Source organism: Argiope bruennichi, chromosome X2, assembly GCF_947563725.1.
Source record: "Argiope bruennichi chromosome X2, qqArgBrue1.1, whole genome shotgun sequence".
NCBI lineage: Eukaryota > Metazoa > Arthropoda > Arachnida > Araneae > Araneidae > Argiope > Argiope bruennichi.
Window position 1 is genome coordinate 9,902,351 of NC_079163.1, and position 23,038 is coordinate 9,925,388.

The 23,038-nt window shown below is 28.4% G+C and overlaps 1 protein-coding gene across 3 annotated transcripts in view; it reads right to left on the minus strand.

Moving 5' to 3' along the window:
* Positions 1 to 15,684: 15,684 nt before the first annotated feature.
* Positions 15,685 to 23,038, minus strand: part of LOC129960439 (AP-1 complex subunit gamma-1-like) — a 63,204-nt gene continuing 55,850 nt past the window's right edge. For all 3 annotated transcript variants that reach the window (XM_056073873.1, XM_056073872.1, XM_056073871.1), the window contains exon 23: positions 15,685 to 22,843. The gene's annotated coding sequence lies outside the window, so the exon portion shown is untranslated. The remainder of the gene's footprint in view (positions 22,844 to 23,038) is intronic.

A 23,038-nucleotide genomic window follows, 5' to 3' on the forward strand; every position in this document is an offset into this window, starting at 1 on the left:
TTTAAAGCAAGCTGCTCCGTTTACCGCAAAAAAAAAAAAAAAAAAAAAAAAAAAAAACGTACATATTTAAAAAATATAACAAAATTCGCTTTAAATATGCGTCATTTAGCATTCCGCTGCGAAAAATCTCAAATATTCCATAGTTATGAAAAATCACAAAGCATGTAAATACACTGGAAGGAATACATTAATGGCAAACTGATCAAATGCAGATGAAACTTCAGAAGACATGCGCAGTCGTAAATGTTATGTGACTTTTTCGTCATGTGAATTGATCCCATTTATCCTGGCGTCCTTTCACGAAGACGGCCGAACATAAAAGGCAGGAATATAGAAATAGAAGCAATATCCTGCAGCACATTTTATTACTGTTTAGATTTAAATACCTTGATTTATTTGTATTCGTTTGAAAATTAAAATCCCTGATTTAAATCTTTATTGCGTAATAACGGATGATGATCACAATATATGTGAAGCTTTCAGTATCGTGTCGTGCAAAAGGTATTTCAAATATTCTTGGAGTACGTATTTGCATGCTAAAGTTATCTAATTAACAGCTTGTTAAAGAAATGAAATCCAAATTAAGAGGGTTGCATAGTAGAAAAGTGAATGAAGCTACTAGTTAAATTTGAAAATATTTATTTCCCCAAAAATCCCGAATTTTTTATTGTTTCAAAAATTATTATTACTATGGAGTTCATTAGAAATTTTCTTCCTGCAACTACAGAAGAAGTAATTATAAAGAACCCTTCATAATCTCCTGAAAATTATCCATTTTCAATGCAAACTTAATAGGTGGATTCATAGGGTTGAATATGAAAATAGATAATTATAGTCTAAGTTACAGAAAACTCAACCATATCCCATTCAAATAGAGATGTTAAAGACAGATGTGCTAAAATAATAGATTTTGATGTGATCCCTACTTCAGATCACAATCAAAAGAAGTTGAGTAATCAGTAACCAAAATTGCCCCTCAAAGGATTTTTGTTTTGTAAATTGTTTAGTTATGAGATTATGTATTCATTTATATCAATGCAGATATTTATACTTATGCAATCAGAATATTAACAGTAACAATTTTTGTAAATATTCCCAAAATACTTTCATGAATGATAAATTTAATATAAAAGTATTTCAAATGAATAAACTTCAGAAATGATGTATAATGTCGGTCACATTTACAAACAGTCTTTAAGAAATTTTAGTGTGGAATACCGTGAAGTAATACATTTTTCAGGGTCTAAAAAAACTAAAAGATTTCATTGTCCCATGTTTAAAAATTCAACCAAATCAAAAATTAATTACTCAGAATTGTTTTTTAAAAGCTAAAGAATGCAAAAAGTGCACAGCAAAAACTTTCTAGAAAAAGAAAATATGAAGATGGTGGATTATCTTAATTTTCAGCCTTTAAAGAAATGCAAATTTTGTTAAGAATCAATCATTTAGTGGTAAGTTAAAATATAAAAAGTAGGAATTTATAATTTTAAGATATTAAGATTGGTTAGTTGTGTGATGTTACTGATGCTTTCCTGCACATATTGGGCTCAAAACAAACATTCATTTTACTTGCTTCCTCTGTGTTTTAATTGCTTCTTCTGAAACTTCTGATGGTATTTGTTTCAAGATTCTATTGAATTTTTGCCTATTTATTTAATATTTAAACCAGCAAATTAATTAGTTTAAATTGTTGTGGAAACAGAAAATATAACTAACTTTTTCGGTCCTCAAAATAAAAGATTACATAATGATTATTTATCTTTTATTAATAATTAGAAATTCAAATGCCAATATACTTAGTCAGTGAAGAATTACTTTATTTATCATATCCTTCTGTAAGATATTATAGTTTGTAGTATTTTCATATGTCATATTTTGCTCAATGATTCTACTTATCTTTAAAATTTGTAAAGATATTGTCTGCAAGTTGTTAGAAATTGGAGATAATGAAAGTTCCAATTTTAAAAATATCGATACCAGAAAACTTTCTGATTATGTATTGTATGTAATTAATATAAGGATTATTAATTCTTTGCACTAGGAAAAGTAATTCGATGCATAGTTATTCTCCCTAATGCTTACCTTGTTTACTGCTCCGAAAAATAAATATATATATTTGTTTTAAGTTGACATTCCCCGAAAAAGTCATCTACATCTTCTTAAAACTCTATAGGAGTTTTTAACAATAAAAAAAATAATAAATAAAATGTCAAAATGATGAACCGACTTGAATGGTAGGCGAGAGTCACCATGGTTTAATGATATATTAAAGGCTCTAGGTTTGATTTATCTATAGAGAAAAAAAATTATTGAAATCTGTTTCCGACTTTTCATAAAGGGTGGTTTTATACTACCATTATAGATGCATTTTTATATAAATGTTCCATTTTGCTTATTTTCCTTTAGTTGAATCTTTTCTTTTTCCCCTCTCAGCACTTTTAAAAAATAAAATACATAAATGTTCATGGATGAGTCATTTTTTGTCATGCTAATTGTTATTCATTCCTTTAAAACTGGATTGCCGATATTGAAAATTGCAAGTGATTGCCGATATATTTATAGCAGATATTGAAAATTGTGCATTACCATTTTATGATCCTTTAAGTAATTCCCCAAGCTCCAGCTGATTCGGAGAAGCCTTCCAGAGGCCCTTAGGTAGTACAAGTTTCGGCACCCTTTTCCTTTTCCCCATCTTTATTTTTATATTTTTATTTAATTTTTTTGTCGATTTTTATTTAATCATTATATGAGTAGCAAATTTTGACAAACTGAAATAGTAAAACGTTTAATTACAGATCACTATCGAAAGGGTTTCTGTATATCGCATATAAAATAATTGCATTGTTAAAATTTAAAGGTAATTTTAAATAAAATAGTAAAAAAAAAAAAAAAATGGGGAAAAAAAACCTTTTTTTAAATACAATCTTAAGAGTATTCAGTTATAGGACTGGGTATTTTTTTTAATTATAAGGCACTTTATTTTTTAAAATTATAACATAATAGAAAGCTATCAAATGGTAATTCATTTTGAATGTTCGTAGAAAAATGTTTCAATATTTTAAAAATACTTGGTTTTAATTTCAATAAGTTTAATTGCACGAACTTTATAATATGAAATTTTTATTATTATAAATTATATTTCTTTAAATATTCACATTTATAAGAAGTTATTTATACGAAAGCTCAAACTTAAACAACATTGAAAGTACTTCAAAATAATTTTCGTGGGCTCTAAATTTGTGGGCCACCAGGGCATTTTCCTATTTAATAATCTAGTTCTGAGTTCTAGTCGTGTTTTTCTGGAAGAATCATGAAGATGATTGGTTATGTAGCAAATGGTTAATCAACTCAACAAATTATGAAGAAATTGTATTGTAGCAGGAAGATAAATCAAAACTAAATGGTGTTTGTTTTTGCATGTTCGTTATGACATCAATAACAAGCATTTTTTAGTGAAGGAACGTTCAAGCATTTTAGATACCAAGGATCTGCATATACTTCTTTTAAAATGCGTACTTTTTATTTTAACATATAAATATTTTTAAAAATCTTTTTTAAATCCACTTCATTATTTGAAAAGTAATTTATATTATTTAATCAAATATTTGAATCTGTTTTTATTCATTTTTCTTAAGAGTTCCTTGTAACATTTGAAACAGCAGTTTACCATAGTGCAAATATTACGAACTTTGGTGACCACCTTGTTTGCTGAGTATATTGGTGACGTTTCATTTCAGTTAAATCTCTTATTCATTTTTATATATTCGAGGTTCCTTCAAATAAATATTTTTAAACTTCGAATTAAGATAAAGATGTAAGTATTTTTGTTTTAGTGGCTTCCACTCCAGGATTAGTTGAATTTTTCGAAAAATAATGCTAATATTGATCTAAATTTTTTACCAGATATTCTCCCCAGTGTAACACGTATTTTATATGAATTGTAAAAATTTGCTTACATAAAAAGATTCTGGAAATAAAATCGTATGCAGACTTACTTGCTCGCTGGTGGAAAAGTGGAAAAGTTACTTGCCATTGATGGATTTCGCCCAAAATTTTATAGAAATCTGCTATTTTGGTATAAAAACCAAATGCCAAATTTCATACCCTCTAGCTTGTCTTGTTCATAAACATTTGCTTTACGGACTCGTAGTGGCGTAAATCTCGGTGCAGATTTATTTTTTAATTACAGTATTTTCTTTTTGCATACGAGGATGATGAGATTCCAAGAGAACAAGATCTTCTGAGAAGCTTGAAATGATCGATTAATCCATGGACTGTATTAGAAGAGATGTGTGTTTATAACGTGGGTGTTCGAAATTCGAAACACACAAAGACAAAGCATCCTTTATGGTTTGTTTCTCATTTGAACTCTAATGAATACTGAGCGATAAATTACAATGTCCTTTTTTTTTTTAAGAATATCTATTTTATTTTTAAATTAGTGGCCGATTTAGGCCTTAGATAGTGCACATTATGTCATTCCTGTTTTAATAAAATGGTCAATTTAGTTAATCGTTGTAACGCATTTTTAACTTGATTTACATGTTAAAATTTATTTTATTTTTATTTTTTTAGTAACTCTTTGTGGGAATACATTTTTTAATTATTATGACTCATGGTTATGTTGCATCGATGTCTGTACGCAATTTTAATTAAACCAATGCTTGGTCAGTGAATCCTATAAAAACAAAGTGGAGGTAAAAAACAGATAGAAATCTGACTAATTATACTTGACAAAGTGCTAATAGTTCATGATTCATAAAAATTAGCATTTTACAGGTAATACGGCAACTATGTCGTACTCCGAAATGTCTTGCTTCCCCTCCCCCCAACCATTAACATCACATATAAATAAATAAAAATGTATTTCAGTGGATTAAAAATTTGTTTAGCTATAACTTCTATAGGAATGATTTTTACATAACATGGTATATAAAAGAATAAAGCGAAAAAAAAAATCAAAAGTTTGAAAGCGAAAAGCCTAAATTTTCCACGTGTATTCTAAATTTAGAAAAAATTGTTTCTTTATTCAAATATAAAGGAAACTATTCCTGTAGGTCGTTTAATAATAAATAAGAAGAAAGAAAGATGAACTTGATCCTATCATTAATTTACAGACACAATGGTTGTTTCGTAAATAGTGGTATTTTGGACCTTTGAGAAGAGCTAGGGGAGGAGGAAGCTCCAGGGGAATTTTTTGGAATTTTTGTAAAAATGATTCTTTAGAATTTGATCTATCAATGAGATAAAATTCAGCTTGACGCTAAATATAATTAGCGTAAGTTTACTTACTGTACTTAAAGTTCGGAAATAATTATTTCTGAACTTTGACATTTTGGGGTCTTTATTGGCTGAACTATTTGCTTCATCTGACCCCTAGAAGTAGCTTTGTACCCCAATTGTATTGCACTTTTCCTTCTAAAACGTTAATTCATCAATTTATTAAATTAAAGCTTATGATAAGGAATAAATTATTGGCTATTTTTTGTTGTATGGTTATTTTATACATTAAACAAAGCTTCACCATTTTTATAATCATTTATATTGATAATAAGAACAAAAAGCTGCACTGCGATTATTTTTGGAGTGTGAATGTTATTTGAAATTTAATAAATTTCTCTCGTATTGCTGAAACTATGAATTTAGTTCTTCAAATGTTTAAACATTGCTATGTGACTTTATTTTACTTTCATACTTCTTACCAATCAATTTTTAATTTTTTTAAAAGTAGAAATTTTTGTATAATATTTTAAGATTCAAATTGCTTTTATTTTCTTTTTTAAATGTTCACTTCCTTCTTTGTGCATCACACAGGTTATACTCTCCTGCTATTCCATAGGCTAAAAACAAAACTGAATGTAATGTTTTAATATTAATATGAGTATAAAATAAAATATACTTTCATATTTAACATACTTCGGACTTTTTGTAATATAAATAAATAGTGATGGATAGGATAATAGTGATTTTTCACAATATTTTTTAGTGCATAGAATGCAAGTTGAAAATTTAATTTTTTGCTGAAAATCTCAATTATTTATTTATATATCTCATTTTTGAAAAATAAGCTTAGAGTTTTGTATATAATCGGTAATTGAATTATAATTAAAAACTATTTTTTATACAAAAATTCAGTAAAACTTAAATAGTTATCAGACTTAATATATTTCAAACAAAATAAAACTGCATATGGTTTACTTAGAATTTGATATACAGGTGTTAACAATCTCTTAAATGTCAATGCATACTTATAAATCAGTATAGTCGATAATTTATTTGTAATTACTATTTTTCAGAGTAACATTATAGTTCCGATAATATTACACTGAAAAGCAATTTGCTTTATTTCTGAGAGGTTTTCAGCTTTACTTTGAAAATACAGTACACTCCCGAGTATCCGGCCTAATATGGCGAAAGGACAGGCCGGATAACAGAAAAGTTCTTGAACTCATTTTTTTGCCCGCCAACATCAGGAGACAAAAATTTATATCAAAACTCACTGTTACAATACGTATTTTCGCACTTCTTATTCATCTCACGCCAAGTAGAACGTGAACGCGCCCGCAGCCCAGTGAAACATAGAAGCAGTGGCCGATAACGTGCCGAGTTAAAATAGAAGGCTCTGTACTGATAGTTTATATATATTTATATACTGCACTGCAAGAATTTATTAGAGAAAAAGCAAGTCAAATAATATAAACTGTTCACATTTTAACATGAATTCTGTACACTTCACTGTGGTATACTTAAAAAAAACTTTAAGTATACCCCAAGAAGAGTTTACGAATCCTGTAAATATTTTACAGCTATAAACAAGAGCAGCGGCAATAATTGAAATCCGTTACACTTTGACGAAACAATGAACAACGAGCAGAACGCTACTCTTTTTCTGTCACAACTTGCATTTTGCTCACGACGCGTAGCAGACGCCCGCTTCCAATACCTTCGCAATGTTGCCAATGCAATACCTTGCCCTCCTCAATTAATTATGATAAAGAAAACTAAGCCGGATACTCGGGAGTGTACTGTATTATCATGCTGTTTTGCTTTGTATGAAATTCCTGATAGGTTAGTCTTCGTTGTTTTCTTACTCATGTCATACATCCTAAGAATACCTCTTTTGGGGGAAAGAAAAGTCACCTAAACATGGCTCACAAGATTCAATAGCACCTATACTGATTATAACAAATGCTGGCCGAAATCTCCAGACCCTGTGGAATAAAACACAATAGGAAAAGGGTTTTATGAGCCATTTGGAATACAGCTGGAAAATTTACTTGAAGGAGTGAAATCCCAACTCGTTACTAGTGCAACAATTGTATTGGGCCGTAAGCAAAAGTTTTAAAAAAAGAAGAAGAAATTCTGATTCAAAAGTAATTCCGATCGTAAGCCAAAGGCTAAACTCAGCTGATAGAAATTGGAGGCGAATCATTCTGATGATTTGTGATCGCAGAAAACTGGTCAAAAGATTCGACGTCGAGATCTTGATGAATCTCTCTCCCCTTTTTCCCTGAAAAAACCATCGTTTGAATTCTGTCGTCTTTTCTGTGAATACGATTTCTCAAACACAAACGAAGATCTAGAAGGATGAAATTTGAAACTAAAATTATTGATCAAATTTTAATAGAAAACTATCAACCTAAGTATGTCCATCTATGTGAATGAAAGTATGATAATTCCGAAAGGCAATAACCTAGATGGATGAAATATGGCATATGGTTTTATCATAAAATTTGCAGTGTGTCAAATGTAGGACCAAATCCATCCCGCGGGTTCACTGCTATCATTTGACTACATGTGTATATGTGCATGCGATAACTGAAAATATATGAAGTTTAGCATACAGTCTGTACACCAAAACTGTAGATTGGAATAAAATTTTGGTTCAAATCTATCAATGGGAAGAAGTACTGTTCCAAAATGCATGCTCTATTCTCTTTATTGTGCGACAAAGCTGATCATAAAATGCTCCATGATGTAAGTCGAGGGGAGAACTCCTGAGGTTTTACGAATGATATTGTTTTTGGAACAAAACTTATTAAATGGTGGGTCTCGACCCTCCTTCAGTAGAGAGACCGCCAAAAGACTTTTGCATAATCTTCTTTCTGTTGATGTTTCTTGAAAATAACAAACAAGAAGATTTTGAAAAAATGAACGTTTTTTAAAAAAAACTATTGCTAACTTATTTTGAGATATGCAATATGCATAATCTATCTATTAAATTTCGTTATGAAATATGTTTAAGTTTTTACCAAATTTGGGTCTATCGCTTACTTATAGTGAAATTTTCCTAACTGGAGAAAATAAAACTTTCTGCCTCGATATTTTTTTTTTCTTCTTTTCTGGCCGAGAGAATATTCACATTTAAATAAAATGTTCTGTTAGATAATGTCTCGAGTGAGTAACGGATTTCTGGTTAAGCAGTCTAAGTAGCTGCCTCGGGCCACTAGGTTAAGAGGACACAACAAATAAGTAAATTAAAAAATATTATTTGTCTAAACAAATAAATACATTTAAAAGAATATATGTTCTATTAATTATAACATATTACAATGTTATGAAACTTCGTCAAATATAATGGATGTCATGTATAAAGTCAGATCTTTATCTTTTTAATATGATCACCTAGTAATTATTGTATTAATAAACACTGAGATTGTGTATATGTTGTTTCTTTTCCAAGTACACTGTTTAATAACTGAATTAGTGTTTCTGGTGGTTAAATATTTTCCATTATGGGCAATTTTAAAAATTATGTAATTTAATTTTCATATTTTGGCTGCAAATATACTATTAATTTAAATAATTTGGTTTTTGATTATTCTGTTGCGCTTTCTTTTGCTTATTTTAGATTCAAGAAGTAAACAATGATGTGCATGAATTCATTGAAAATCGAATGAGAGGCAATATTCCAATTGATGATAAATTATCTGTTTTTAGACAATAGCTAAAGAAAAATATATTAAGGTGATTAGGATTTAAACATTAAATTGTTGTAGGTGATAAATTAAAAGAAATATTATACAGAAAAGCCTTAATGCTATAATAAAAATTTGACGTCATGAAATGCTAAATTTTCATTTTATACTGTAGCAGCAAAAGTGCAAAAATTAATTAAAAATTATAGGGCAAAAAATTTTTGATCATTGAAAATATAAATTTTTGATGCTGTAAAGATTTTGTAAGAAAGATGCTGTAAAATTCATTTTTCTGCTGAAATATTTTGGGAAATTATTGCGAATAGAAGCCAAAATTTCATTTCATTTTGATTAAAATATCAAAAAAAAGTTTCTCTGAGGTGCACATTCCCATCCTGAAAGTATATATGTGCCAAATTTGGTAGTCGCAAGTCAAACTTGCAGAGTGCCAATACACACTTTCATGTTTATTATTAGCAGAGATTAATTTTCATTGAAATTTAAACACCAGTTTGGAAGATAAAACATTAATTATATAGCTGTTTTTACTAACTGTATAATTAATTACTTAATACAAGATTCGTACTAAAATTATTTTAAAAGGCTCATATGTTCTTTGTTAAGTTGTATTTATTTTAGATGTTACTATGTAAATACTTAACGTTTTTTTTTTTTTTTTTTCCTATTTATGAATTTTTTTGTAATAAAGCTGAATTTTTGTAAATTATATCCATAAACTCATTGTATTTTGGTAATTTTCAGTGCTTAAATAATATATTTTCTTTGTTGAAATTTGAACTTTGATTTCAATGTATTTTAAATTATGAACTGATAAACTTACATCGTGTGACACCACAATATAAATATATATAGGTTCAGATTGAAAAAGCATATTTTTAATTAAAACTTCAAACTCATCAATATCAGTGCCTATCATACTCTAACTAACTTTATTGTACTCTCCAGTTAAGCCTAACACATACCTTGGAAGCATATAGGTTTTATGAAATACTAAGGCACTGTTAGAATAATCTAATAGAGTTGAGTCAATATATGATAATGATAAGTATACTATACTTGGTGCTAAAATCCAAAAAATGGTATGCATATAAAGTTCTCAAAACACCATAAGTAAACAAATATATCTTGTCGGAAAATTTCTATTAGAAGAAAAGTAATATTAAATTAATACAAATGGAAATGATAAAGGAATTAAAAGTCGAGGTTCTTGATGGGAAATTACTGATAAGAAAAATAAAGGTGTGCCAAAAGATAAAAGCAAACAAGTTTCCAATTTTAAAAAATAAAATTTTAAAGCAAATTTTAAGCTTAAGTACTTAATTAAATATAATGTCATTAATACACCATATAATGAAAAAAGATATTATATGTAATGAATAAAAAACAAATATGCATTCGATTCATCTTTCTGGAGCGGAATAAATTTGCTAGGGATCCCTAGTGATCTTGGGATCCTCGAAAATATCTTGGAGGCCCTCTGAAATAACTGCATATACAGTATACATTTCTATTTGCGTCATTACACTCTAAAAGGCAATTTCAAAAGATTTTAATTATATTTTTTGTTAATAACTGTCTTTATAACTGCTATATTATATAATTTTTATAAACAGATCAATTAATTTGTTTGAATAATTAAAATATACGGATCGGATGCTTGGCCATATTAGTTGAAAAGTGGTTTATATATAATTATTTAGATTCAACTCTCCCTTCCCCGGCATTATTTTTTTTTATGGGGAAGGAAAAACATAAGGAATGAAAGGGGAGGAGGGGTGCCGTTTTGGCATTTGCCCTAGGCGGCATTAGAACACTTCCCACCAAATATTTGTATTTATAGTGGTCGTTATAGAAACAAGTTTCGATAGGGAAGTTCCATTCCGAAAAGGAAGAATCGGATGGTCTAGGAGTTATTCTTTTCTTGGCGTCAGTTTGAAGCGATTAAAAAAAAAAAAAAAAAAGCTATTGATCATTCGATTTATCGCTTTAGCTGCAATTGCACGTATCTTTATATTTATCTTACATCTTTTATATTTTATTAACCTTTCCTCTGGTTAACATTAATTGCATTTCGTTATTGATTGGTTTTTTTCCCTTGTCTCTTAAATTTTGACATCCTTTAAATTGCCCTTTCAGTTTTAGAAAGGAGATAATTTAAAATCACAAACACTTAAAATTGTGCCATAATGTTGCAGAGTTTTGCACCGAAGAAGCTGCAGCGAGATCTTTGAAGGTTCCTCCTCCATAAACTATGAAAAGAATTTCTCAAACAACTGGAGTGTTGGAATTCATAATTAGAAAAATTAAGTTTCAACATTGGACGAAACGGAAGTTTTGAGAAAGCCTGGAAATGTCTGTTCACCGAAATTGTGAAATTATCGATTTTGACAAATGCGTTATTAGACAAACAATTCAAGATTTTTACGTCCAGTAAAAGAAGTTCAGGTGTCATCCTTGTCATCTGACCGCAGTTCTAAATTACGAGATCCGTCCCAAAATAGCCCTAATGTTGCTTTAAAACGGGACGTTAATCTATAACTAAACTAAACCCTTTATCACTACGGTCTAAACGCTGTTAAATACGTTCTGTCTACAATTTAAAGGTTTATCAAAGAAAGAAATGTCACTGGTGATTTAAGTTTGGCGAATCAACAAACTATGGGCAGAGAGACTTCCAAAGAATGGGAAGCGCTTTGCCGTCAAGTGGGAAAACTTACAAACACCCATTGGGGGGGGGGATTTTAGAAAAGCTAGGCGATAAATAGGAAATTAAAATTGGGAGCAGTGATTCAGAAGAAACGGAATCTTGTGACAGTGCCTTAGATTTCTTTTTTTAAGACATCTATGCTAAATAGTTTTGATATTTTGAAATAATGTTGTATTCTTTCAGTCATAATTAATATATTTTTATGAATAAAAATTGAGTTTTATAATTGCGTCTTTGTTTTATTTTAATTAGTTTAATCACTGTTTATAGAAGATTCTGGAATTTTATTTGATTTATTTCCTGAAACTATGAAATCTGTTTTTGATGCATTTTTATTATTTTCTATTACTTCATTAATGTGCTTTTCCTAATTTCTCCCATTCATGTTTGTATCGATAGTCTAAAACTTCAGTTTAACATTCGTTTGATTTTTAAGTTTCGTTAAAAAAAACTTTTTGTTAGTTCTTGATTAATATTACTTTTTTTGTTGTTGTTGTTGGCAAATTTATCAAAAAATAAAACATAAAATTATTTGTTCAGTTAACTGCTGATTAATTAATTTTCTTATAATTGTTATTAATAATTTAAGCTGTAGAAAGAGAGACGAAGAGATTAAGAATAGATTCTAACATTTATAAATATCTTGAACTATCATACTTGAACTATTTCTTTTAAAAACTTGATATATTTACTATATAAAATATACTTTTTGTAGAGTAAATGAAATGCTTTAAAATATTTTTTAAAGTTACCTGCTTGTATTCAAGAACACATTTTCAACATGTTCTTTAAATGGATTTCTATATCGATGTTTCTATATGATATTCAAATAGTTTTTTAAAGATTTTATTTGGGTTTACTGGGTTATCTACACTGGCTTAAGTGTAAGAGGACATCTTGCCTCCGGGCAAGCTGGCCAGTCCCCGTCTGCTAAAAGGGTTTTGTGATGAACTATATTTGAATATTCAGCTTGTTTTCCTAGTGTGATGAAGCATATGTGGCCATTGAACTTGTGTGCATTTTAATGAATAATGGATGAATGCTGCACTTCAAGGCGATAAGTTTCATTATGATGCTCTGTGTAAAGCCCATATAAGGTTGCCCTATAACTAGGGTATTAAGTATTTGTAATTTAAGTGCAATTCTTCAGATGTAAAGCAATTCATGATATTTGTTGTTGTTACTTATGGCAATTGATAACCAAGCCCGCTGACAAAGGTAGCGATTTTAAACCAAGTTTTGTGCAGTAACTCCTGAAGGTAAAGACCCCTGAGCACTCGAGGACAGAAGTCTGACTTCTAGCTCTTATGAAGATGACATTCACACACTCATTTTTGCACAACCCCTTTCTACAAGGGGGGGGGGGTCTCTTTTACACATCTCTCAGATTGAACACTGGATAAGGAACAACCATGTCCGAAGCAGGACGCCCAGATCATGGGGAAGATGGGCTACCCCTAGGCCAGGACGTATATGTATTAGTGGTATTTGTAATTGTATTATATATGTATTAATGGTAAAAACAGCCATAAGGAACTAATTTTACTCTTAGATGAGGCATGTAAGGTATCGCTATGCTCTGGCAACCCATCTGAGAAAATTGGTCACCAAGCAAGGATGGGTAAAAAAAAGGAGGAGAAACGGTGAGAAGGCGAACGCATAAAAAAGGTGAAATATCATCTGGTGTTTTTAATGTTTATATATTATGTAGTGTCCTAATTATTGAAAATGTAAATTTTATAACGTAAATATATAATTATGTTAAAATCCTAGTTTATTAAATATGTAAATATTGGGACTAAAGTCGTCATTATTTTTATCTGATCACAATTCATTTAAAATCATGTGAAGAAAAAGAGCCTTTTTACAATCAGCTACAGTCAAAACTGTCTAATATAAGAAAGGGAATATTTTAGCGAAATTTTTTTTGTCTTAGAACCTCGATCACACAGAGAATAATGTTTCCGTGATGAAATCGCATATCATTTTTTATATCAACGTAAAAAAACTTATTCAATTCGCCTCATGTATCGCGATAACCTAACATGTCAAATAGTAGCTATTACCATGATTCAATTTAGATAAGAATATTGGTGATTGATTAGATTATCGATTAGAAGATATAGAGTAGAAATGATATATTTCATTTCAGAATCGAATTCAGATCCTTTCACCTGACAACTAATACTTGAGAGTAATAAAGATAATTAATGCAACTAAAGATAACTAGTACTTTACGCCCAATGTTCCTATTATTAAACAGAAATGAGCTGTTGTTTCTCACTTTAATTGCAATATATATATTTATCAATAAATTGTATAATAAAGAAATTTATACACGGGAGGAATCGAATGTTTTACCTTGTTAGTGTGGTGTACAAATTTTCTGTTCGCAATGAGATTACTGCTGTCGTAAAGCAATTAAAATCTTGTGTAAAGCAAATTACTTCCCCAATAATTTCTAAAAGTCCTATCGTGATAATTGACGAAAAAAAAAAAGATTAAAAATATCAATCGAAATGAGAGAAATCACTACTCGCATCTTCTAACATTTGAATTTCTGGTCTCTCTTATTTTGGTACAATTGCTACGAAGAAACTGTTCATTATAATTCATCATAGTAACCGAAAGAGGCAACTGATATCATATAGAATAATTGATGCTCATGCATTTTTTAACATCACACATTATACAAATTATAAAACCATTTCATGCTCACAGAAATCATTACCGTTTCATTCATATTTTGATGTGAGTGTGTACCATCAGTGGTTCGCGCATGGAAGTCCTATCGGATTGTATGTTCCATCAATAATTCACAGTTCCCGCTGATGTTAACTAAGTTAGATGAAGAGTAAATTGCTATGTCAGCATCAGCATGTTAAACCCGAGAATTTAAATGCGCAATTATATCAGTCCGACTGACTACAATAGATATTTCACATAATTTATCAGGTTAGATTGTGTGATTAAAGATATGGCACTAACTGACTGGAATGCATTTACCACATTTATCCACCTTCGCCCCTATACTCCCAAAAGAGGTTAAAACAGATATTAAACTAAAAATGCTTTTATTGTGATTGAATTTCAGAAGTACACTTGAATGAACTATTTTCTTCAATTACTTATTAATTATAACCTATTTTTGATATTCTGACAATAAACTCAGTAAAATATTATTTTGATTAAAAATAAATTCTTTTGAAAATTAATTAAAATCCCAAAATTGATTAAGAAATTTTTCTTCTTAAATTTTATGAATGCTTAAAAAATTTTCAAAGTCAGAATGAGATAAGCATTTTCTATATGACGTTTTAATTTATAAGAAAGGGTTTTTCATGTTACTAAAACGGAAAGAGTAACAAAAATCTTCATATTGGAAACGAGTAACTTTGAATAAATGAAATGATCATATCCTTTGGTAAGAGTTACCCAATAAACCATAATTATTCCATTTCCTGTGAGATCAATTGTTTATTAAGGTGTTCCACGGTAAGTATAAACTTAACAATAGTTCATAAATTGATAATTATAATGTAAAATAAGAGTATCCTAATAATATTGTTGTCGGTGCAATTGAATACAAATGAAATCATAAAAGAAATAGAAAATTTTCATGCATAAAAAAAATTATGACTAGTTATCTTCTTTTTTTAAAAATTTATTTACAATCTTCTTTAAAATACCCAGATAAACTGAAAATCACAATCTATCTAAAGAGAACACATAGCATTCAAATGAAAAACGAAAATCAGATATTTTATTTCATCACTTGTATTACAAGACGTCAAAATGCAAAATTTTCATTATGAATTTAAACTATTCTGATCACACTTTTGGGTTAATTTTCTAATTTAAGTATATAATTAGGTATAATAAAAGTAAATTCCATTTTAACATAAAGCATTTGTCAATTTTTAATTATAGTTTTACAATAACATTCCTTCATAAGTTAACAAAAATAACACTAACAATTATAAAATTTATGCACCAAAATATTAAGCACTTCAGTGTAATCATTTAATAAAGCAGAAAGAGAAAGATTGACAACTTTATTGCAAAAAGTGTTACATGTATTCTACAACTCACATTCTTTAGAATTCAACTCCATCATTGACGTTTCTCTCCAATAAATACGACAGCAAGCTGTATTTATGTTGCAGTATCACCATCAAGCTTAAGACTGTATTTATATGATGCTGACTTACAAAGTTAGGCACTTAGATTCAGAAGGACCACAACAAATATGATACTCCACAGAAACGATTGTCACTGAAAACAACTAACAGTGCCTTTTACTTTATATTTCGTAGAAATATATTTAAAAAAACACCTATAATTTAATTATTTGGCATTTCTACACCTCATTCATGAAATTAGTATTTAAATATTAGAATATATACAATAAATAAAAATGTAACAGTAATTTACTCGTTCAGATTCTTTTCAATAAGTGAAAAAAAAAAATTAGGTTTCCTTATTTAGTTATGAGCACCATTTATAAATGATACACTATGCTACTCTCGTCAGTTAGAAGTAAATGCAGATCTAGTTCTCAATCTTAATTATCGCTAGATCAATTTCATTTAGTAAAATGAAAATACACAAGCAAAACTTTAGATAACAATCCATTCACTCGAATTCTGTAAAATTCTATACATAATCTTTCAACAAGGAACAATAACAATAAATTGTTATACATGGCTTGCAATAAAAATATTTCATGCAAAATGTATGCATTTAAAAAACAAACAAAAAGAATTTGCAGCAAACTTTGCTAGAAGGACATGGCTACTTTGGTCATAGCTCGAATTATTATAGATTATTGCGGAAAAAAGTGGAATTTCTTTAGGGCATAGATAAGATGTTTTGGGCAGTAACTTTAACAAACTTATAGGTCCTTATCCTGACTTCTAAAAAAAATTAAACTCGTAAAAATGAATAAAATAAATAAATAAAAACCGGAGATATAATTTGTAAACGAATGAACATAGATTCAAGGCGACTTTAATGCACACATTCCTATCATAAAACAAGGCATTTAGTTCCATAGAGACAAAAACTCAAGTTATTGCGAATTTACATCAGTTCTGAATTATCCACAATTTACCAATCAAGACTTTCAGTTAAATGATTAGTTCATCCATTCAGTATTTATAGTTCAAGCGATGTTAAAACATTGTCAACAGAAATTTATCAAAATTTAAACATTACAATATATTTATTTTAAATATTTGCAAAAAAAGAAATCTATTTGATCTTTTAGGATTTCATTAGCAGAGCTGCAATAATGAAAGTGGGAATCTTGTCTGTATTATATAAATGAATTACAATAAATATCAATAAATGCTTCACATTATTTTTGTATGTTATAAATGTGTTGTATATACCATAGAATCCCTTGTACTTTGCACAGATCATAATATTTAAACTGCTTTAATGCTGAATTTTAAATTAAGGAAGATGCAGTTGAACATATTTTACACAACCATAACAATGTGTTATTAAACATGCACAAAAAAATTTCATTACATCTTAGAAAAATGAAAGGAAATTGCACAGTGGCGCACGTATCACAAAACAATGTAGATTCCACAAAAATAATCGGATCTTTTATTAATCTTCCTTTCATATAAAAAAAAAATACCATAAACCAAGAGGAAAGAGGGAATATAGAAAATTCCTTTTTACAATAGAAGAAATGTGAATTTAAATTAGAATGGAGAATTTTTGTTCTAACTAAATGAACTATCATAATAGGAAAGAACACAGAAAAAATCATTTTGCACAAAGATGTCTATTGCGCCTATATTTTAGAAACCAGTGCAGAAGTACGACATTTTCAACATTTCAACTGCAATCTAAAGATTAGAGAAATGAAATCAAACACACACTAGTAAATAAAAAATTCATCTACAACTGATGTTCCACAATAAAAATTATATGTAAAAGTGCTAATTAATACAAGTTATGGTTTTCTTCGTTAATAAATGTGAGAACAAATATATTGAGATAATTACATTTACGAATAAATATATATTCCTTTACATCAAATAACAGTTTAATTATTCTAATCAACACAATCACAGAAAATTTAGAAATATTAATTCTCAGGTTTTACAAGAATGCACTTGAAAAAGTATAGGGGAGATAAACAATCTTATCAAGTATAAGAAACAAATAAAACCTGTTATAACACAACAGTTAGTCTAGAATTTTAAAAGGATGGACTTATGTATAAAGGCTCTAAGTTCCAAACTCAGCAAGTGCTGATCAGCAAATATTCAGAAAAATTTAAAGATTTCAAAACCTAATGAAAAATAAATTGAAAATTACTTAAATATCAATGATGGTTTCTGCATCTTGGATAACTAGCTTACAATTAAACAATGTTAATATTAAGGTGCAGTGAAATTATACACAAACTACATATTATAACCGAGCATTCTGTCAAAATATAAAAAAAATAAGGTTGTTTAAAAAAATGTAATTTATACGAATTTTCCAATTCTTGTTTTTTTTTTTTTTTAAATCCTTAAGTCTTATATAGATATTATTTATACATGTGATCATAATTTTTACAAGTACAGTCAACAATATATACATTCTTTTTTCTTATTGATTCATTAGACATAATCAGTTTCACATTCATTTCATTTCTATTCAATTCCGTTCAAGTGTCATACTAAATATTTCACTAGACATGAGATCAGTGTTACTGCGATAAGATTTATCCGTATGCATAAAACAACACATTTTATTGAAGAAAATAAAATGATTTTAAACAAATTAAGTATTGTATTGCTTGTTTGCCGCTCACCACTACCGAAAAAATGATCTTACTATAATGGAACTCACGTATATTTACATAAACTTCAGAAAGGTTAAAAAATTTTTAAACTCCAGCGTGCATTCCTTTACATATACCATTAAATGGGTCACTAACATTGCTATAAAATTTTAAATTCTTTTTACATAGCATCTTTAGCATGAAGAATATTATATTAACACATTAGATATTTTATTTTCTCTTCTATCGGAATAAATACCTCCAATTTTCGCAATATGTAATCCTGCAGATTCAATCAGGAATCCGTAGAATACTTGAGGTGAATTATGTGTAACTTTTGTATTGATTATAGCGTCTTTGTGGATCAAGTGTAAACTTTGCATTGAATAATAGCTTTTTTTAAAGATTTAATTTCAGCTTATAAGTTTAAAGAGCAATAATCCCAATGCACATAGGACATAAAGAGTTAAGACTCAATTTTATAAATGTAGTTTCACAGAACACTATTTACTTAGTTATTAAGAAGCAAGAATCAGTTTTCTAAGTCAAAGATTTCTTATCCCAAATTAAAGCTAATTAAATTTACGATGGTTTTAAATTAATAAGAAAATGAAATTTAATAGAGGAAAGGATTTGACGTTTCTTTAAATGCATCATTACATATTTTAGTCCATTATTTAAGGTGTCAGAATTACTTGTATCTAATCACTATTAAGGATTTTTAATTTTCAGAATCGCATCAAACAATAGACACTATAAAACTGATTACCATGCAAACTGATTACCACTAAAAAAACACAAATCCATGCAAATTCTGAAATAATACTTCAAATTAAATCGTTCATAAATAAACAAGCGAACTTGTTAGGAATACAACTTAATACTTAAATATAACTTTCTAACTTCTTTTTAATAATATTAGCATTTTATCCCTTCGTAACATATTTTGGATGCAAATACGAAAAAAGTTTTTGTGCATCTGACAATTTAGTTGAATCACTCAAATTAAATTTTACAGATATTTTTATCACGAACATAAAACAATGCACTTTAAGAATTTAAATCAGAAATTACAAATGTAACAGCATTTGAGAAATATTATTAATTGCATTTTTCATTTTATCAATTATTTAGTACATTGCATGTACTAAAATAAATGAGTACATAGTGGTCTTTTCTTTGTACAACTTCTCAATGCATTGGAATTCCTTATTTTGAATTAACAAATCATATCTAATAAAATTTATTTAAAATCACTTGGCAGAAATAACATTCTTCCTATATTATCAAATATATTTTTGCAATGTAACTTTCTATATAATCATAAAACATCTTTATTTTGTACTAACTGATCATTTGTTAACAACCCATTCATATCCTACTAATATCCCAAAAAAATTTATGCCACTAATAATTTCCCAGCATTAACAAATATACTTTACTTTTTGTGATATATTTCCATATATAATCACAATACGACTTCATTAAAACTCTTGTATTCCTGCATCAGTTAGAGGGAACTAAAAGAAACAATACATATTCCTAAGAAAATATTTAGTAGTTTATTTATTTTACTTTTATTCCACACTGGTTATTGTTCCTGCCAATATTTCCAAGAAGGAAAAAAATGAGATACCTCTGGTGTTAAGTACGTTAGCTAATTTTGAAAACAATTTTAACTATGAAACCAGGAGCGAAACAAAAGAGCACATTCTTGATTTTTAAAAAGAAGGTAAAAACAGGAAGAAAAAAGAAGGTAAAAACAAAATGTCCCTATTCTTCTTCACAATTCCTTATTAAATATGTCACTTCTGTAAACATAAATAAAATACTAATTTAATCTTTAAAAAAATGAATTTGTAATAACGCTTAAGGAAAGAACAATAATTCCTACAGATAAAAGTACTTTTATCATGTGCTTTAATTGTCACAATTAAAAAAATGAAGTCTATTAGATATAAGAAATTATTTAATTACATATCTTACTGCAATGCAAATCTGATCGCAGCATCTAAGAAATAACAATATTTATTTTGTACAGTTTTTAATTTACAGTTCAATATATATGAGTTGTGGCATCATGATGTTAATGAAGAATTTGCTATTAACTATAATATTACTGAGAAGCGCCTCACGGGAGAAAATATTTCATCTTCAGAGAGAAATGAGCAATTTTCACATACATCTAGAAGAAAAATAATTCTCACACACCTTATTTGCAGGAGCACACTAGTATTCTTTAAATACTCAAATGAGAGCAAGGAATCATTTATGACTCATCCATTACACTTGAGAAGTAAAATAATGAAATATGTTTGCATGTCTTAAAGAGAATGTAAAAACGAAATTTCTGTTCAACATTATGTACTCGACAAGGAGTTGCACAAATTGTCTTAGGTACAGAATATGTGTGACATTTCTAAAACCTCACAAAAATGATGATGGTGTGAGCCCATGTGCACAATACGTATATTGTAATACTTTCCGGCAGAATGGTTGCCTTATATGAAGTTACTGAACTTACTTGCCCATATAATTACTAGTATGCACATTTAACACTTTCAGCACTTTCATACAAGTATGAACAAATAAGGCATACTGCCATTAGTAAATGAAAATAATGTGAAAATCGCACCACTTGCCCTTAAACCTTAATGATATAAAATTTTTTTAAAAAAAAGTGGAAACTTGAGTTTAGAATTACTTGATGAATAAACTTTTATTAGGCAAAAAATTGAATACGTTTTTAAGAAGTAAGATATAATCTATACATGTTTTATTATACCAGAAAATATCAATAAAAAAAAAAGGTACACTTCGAAAAACCAACAGATAGGCAAATAATACAAATCAAGATTCTTCCTTTTCGCTCAACTTCCCAGAAATTAGTTTGCAACTGAAAAACCCACCGAAAATACATTAATAATTTTTTTTCACATTTGAATTTGATAAATAACAATTAAAAGAATATATAAATTAAATAAGAATATTATTGCAAAGTTTAAAGATTTTGTTTAATTCCAAATTGCATTGAACTATATACTTTCTATATCTCATTTAAAAAAACATAGCAGTTAAAACTAACAGACTGCCTTTAAGAAATTTTTAATTAATGCAAGTCACCAAATAACAAAAATATGGCAGGAGCTTTGAAAGCTAGAATACATAAGAATGGATAAGTCGGTACAAAATGCAGCAAATGCATTTCTGTTTTACTTTAATTTTACCTTTTTATTTTGCATTAATTGCAACATTTATAATGTTAAAAAATAGCATGAAAGTCTGAAAGTTAACATTTCAAGAGTAGCAGGAAAATTGGAAACAATTAATGATTTCGTAAAATTTTATTTTAATGCATATAGTAAAAAGATTCAGAAAATCATAAAACAACATAACATAGCGCTTGATGAAATATTAAGAAATAAAATAATTCTCAGACCGAAAAACACTAGTATGATCTTTAACAAACAATCTGAACTAATATAAACACAGCAGCGTATTAAACCCAATAAGTAAAACAATGATCTCTCTATATTAAAATATATCTATTTGTGGAAAATATTGCATTTTGAATTCCAAAAACAACACTGAGGTAAATGAATGATTGTGTACATTGAACAACGGAATTTTGCATTAATATTAATGCATGCTGAAATTGAGGATTTCATACATTGCCAATTTCCAAAATGTAGATTTTTAACAATTTTTACACACTATACATACAATTTTTTCAAGAAGTCAAATTAATACATTTGCAAAAAATTCAAAAAACTCTACTGAAAAAAAAAATATATATATATATATATCAAAGTTTATTAAGTTAGAAACAATTTGGTGAAAAGAAAAACTGTTCATTAATACGTAAAAGTAAATTATGAAACAAAGAGAACTACTTTCTAGAAGCAAATTTTAATAGGAAAATGAATTTAGATAAAAATCCAACATGAGTCAAATATGTGTTTTCAGCAGCCATAGTTGGAAATGGTAAGAAGGAGTATCACATTTCGATATTACAAAAAGTATGAAAAAGTCCCCTATGTTCCAACCATGGACCGGATTGAAAAAGAAAATATAAATATATATATGTATATATATAATATAGATGAATTTGTTTTTTAAATTTAAAAATTATACTGTACAACTATTTGTTACAATGGAATGATCAAGTGCAAAATATAGTTTTAAAAGCTCCTAAATACTGTTTCTCTTCATAACTAATTTTAATTCAGAACACCAGCAAATATTCAGTCTCCTTTGCTGTTCCCGTGTAGATATACATCGTCCTTTACAGCAGCAAATATTATAGAATTTATTCATGCACATCCCAATGCAACCTCATGCCTGTAGCTTGGGAGCCCAGAAAACCTGTTTTTCGATTAATATATTTTGCAATGTAATAAAAACCTAAAAAAAGAGAATGAAAAATTAGGCTGAATTTCAAATTGTCATTAGTTTCAAACAGCAAATAATATGCTTTTGGGCAACGAAACATATCATTTTGAATTTAGAATAATAAAGTTTTGACTACGGAAAACTTCACAATTAAGTTTGTTCATCGAGAAATTATAAAAGCATATCAATCTCAAGAAAGTACATTTA